Raw genomic sequence first — 3,561 nt, 5'->3', positions numbered from 1 at the left:
AGGTTATGTATATGAAGATATACTATGTTTGTATTAAGGTTATGTATGATGTGTATGTGAAGTACCTAAACAAAAGTCTCATTTTCACCATCGCTTGTAAATAAAATCTCAAAAGTAAAAACTGATTACATAAAATATATTTTACAGCAAATAAAACTAACAATATATTCATTCTTGTTAAAAAAAAAAAGCAGTAAGATTCATGATTAAATTTTATTTTTTGTTAATGTTAATCGACAAATGTCAAACAATAATCTTTATGTTTTTAATGTAAATAAAGTGTTTAATTTGTCATTTAAGACATTTTAGTTTGATCTGCTCAGCAGGAGGCCACCAGATTCTTTTTGGACACGTGAGAAAAAAAATGTTCTTCAAGCATCTGGACTGAATATTACTTTTTAAAATCTCTTTCTGTGCCTCTACTGTTTTATTCACGATCCTTTGAGCAGCGGGTCATTGATCCTGAACGCAGCGTGTGCATTAGTGAGGCTCTGAGTGTCGGTGTGCATGGAAAACTTCCTTCACTCAAGAGCTGCCCAGTGTGAGAATAAAGCTGATCTTCAGCCTGGCCTCAGAACACACACACACACACACACACACACACACCCACACACACACACACACACACACACACACAGAGCGGAGGATCTTTCCTTTCATCTGATGTAAACTCCAAAGGTCTGGAGGAGAAAATCTGCAGGTCTGCTCTGTGATCTGTCTCGTGCAGAGGGAGCGGATCTGAGCAGAAAGACGAGAGAATTCAGAGGATTGAACACTGAGGAGAACAAAGACGAGGAAAACCACTTGGACTCTGAGAAGAGGGTGAGGTAAGAAGAGGAGACCAAAGGAAAGCTCACTGATGGGAAACGTACAAAATACACAAAGTGGATTTCTTCTGTGGCCTCCATGGAGCGTTAAAAGTTACCGTGGGGCTGTGTGGAAGATCATCCTTGTACTTCACATAAACCAGATTTGACTGTGCACTGGTTTCTGTGTGGGGGGAGACACAAGACGCGTCGAGCCTGAGTCTGAAGTAGAATTTAACACGTGGCCGTAGGATGAGGCAGAAAGAAGTTTTACTTGGAGTTTGTGTTTTTCTTCTTCATATTTGGTCGTTTTCTGGCGTTAATTGAGTCTGTTTGTTATCAACATGCACATCTGTTCAATTCAGTTCAGTTTATTTCTAAAGCTCCAAGTCACAACAGAAGTCGTCTCAGGGACTGAACAGGAACATTTATAAATAAAAATAATAATAATTATTATTCCAGAACTCTCATCTTGAACAAGCATGAAGGCGACAGTGGAAAGAAGAACTCCCTCATGAGGAAGAAACCTTTAGCAGAACCAGGATCAGGACAAGAGGACCATCTGCTTCGACCGGCTGGGTTTGGGAGGAATAGATACACAATGGCAGGTCCACATGTTAAGATAGAAATAGTATCAAATGAAAACTATTCAGTTTTAACAATTCATTTAAGGAGATGAGGTCAATTTGTCCTCTAGTAGTCTAAGTCTATAGCAGCATGACAAGCCGACCCTAACTATAGGATTTATCAAAAAGGAAAGTCTTAATCCCAGTCTTCAAACTGGACAATGTGTCAGCCTCATGGACAGAAACTGGAAGTTGGTTCCACAAGAGAGGAGCCTGAGAACTGAAAGATCTTCCTCCCATTCTGCTGCTGGAAACTCTAGGAACCACGAGTAAACCTGCAGTCTGAGAGAGAAGTGCTCTGTTAGTAAAATATGGAACAATAAGATCTGTAATATAAGATGGAGCTAGGTTGTTGAGAGACATCTGTTCTTCGTCTGTTCGTTGGTCTCAGCTGCACTCATTTACTCATCAGTCATCCACCCAGCATGTTTAAAGGCCCAGGCTTGTTTTTATTCTCACAATGAGCTCATAGTTACACTTCTGTTCCAGATACTTTTAATTTATTTATTAAATATTGGTGTTTCATCTGACATCATCTCTCACTGAGCAGTCATCCTCTCCAGAACTGCTCCTGGTTTGAGAAAGTCGGCTTCTTTTGGGTCTTGTCTTGCTTCTTTCTGCCTGTTTTGAGAAACTTGATAATTTTATTGATTATTGTCTGTATTCACGGCAGCAGACATGCTCGGTGGATTTTATTGAAACGTTCATAAAGTAATCTTTGGACAAAACTTTATAACTTTTGGAGTCGTTCATTCAAACTTTATTTCTACAGGTAAATCCCATTGAGCCTCCAGGACTCATTTACAAGAGAGACCTGATTTCAGCAAAGAACGATGACAACAGTGGACAACAGCAACAACAATAAATAATTATAAAAAGTCATACAGATTTATTTATTTTTTACAAATAAGATGGCTAAAAAAAGTAACAAAAAACAGTTAGTTTAAATCGACTTGAGCCCAGATGGTTACAACTAATCAATCTTACCAAAACACAAAAATGACTACCTCAGGCTTTCTACACATCCTGAACTAACATCTGATCTATTGTTAATGTATTATTATTATTATTATTATTATTATTATTATTATTAATGTATTATTATTATTATTATTGGCAAGATGCCTTCCTCCAAGGAATACTACGCCCATCGTTCCACTTCCTGTAAGTATTCTCACTTGCTCTGCATGGCAAAGAACTCTCTTCAAACTGTAACTCATAAAAGTCCAACAAAAGTTTAAGATAAAAGAAAATAAACTGTAAAAGTGGCAAAAGACTCAACGTTCACTGTCTAATGATGCAAAGTCTAATAAAAGACTGCATGTGTTCTACTTCCCTCCATTTTATTCATTAGGGCTGTTTTCTGCATAAATACAATGAAACATTTTTGATGAACGATCTTTGCTGTTTTTAATTAAACAGGGGCCATTTTTATATTTGTTCCATGAGAACCATTAATTGCACGGAGCGTTCATCTAATCACTTCATGAAGTTACTCAATTCCCTCGTGCATTACTGAGGCGCATCCAAGACACGGGAACCAATCAAAGCAGTCAGAGTTCAAGATACGACTCGGTCTGTAAGTGGAGCAATTTTCATAATTCATACTTTATGAGTTTCAGTGGATGTTCTGAGCTCGGGCCCTACATGCTGAGTTAACTGCAAGTCGTCCATACGTTCACGGCCACGCACACGAAGGACGAGCTCTGAACTCGTTGCTTTAATGACGAGCTTTAAGGCAGCAGCAAACCATTTCATGCCGCATTAACGAGGAGGCAGCAGCATCAGCTCATGTGAAGATGACACAGCAGCCACGAACTGGCTCTGCTTCATGTTCAGAGTCGTGCAGAACCTTCGTCCTTCACTGTTTCCAACAGACGATCATCACGTCATCGACATATAATCTACAACAGGATGACATTTAGTTTTGTGTCTTAACTGTGATTTACACTCTTTTCTTTTTCACGTATAAAGTGAACGGTTTGACACAGAGCAGAGTTATAATTCTTTGATCATGTCTCTGTGGGTGCTATATGTTTATAATGTTTATATCGATGTTATATATTTATATTACTTATATTTATGTTATATATTTATAATATTTATATTGATGTTATATATTTATAATA

This window comes from Nematolebias whitei, chromosome 7 (genome assembly GCF_014905685.2).
Source record: "Nematolebias whitei isolate Nwh7 chromosome 7, NemWhi1, whole genome shotgun sequence".
NCBI classification, from domain to species: Eukaryota; Metazoa; Chordata; class Actinopteri; order Cyprinodontiformes; family Rivulidae; genus Nematolebias; species Nematolebias whitei.
This window is presented reverse-complemented; position numbering follows the sequence as displayed.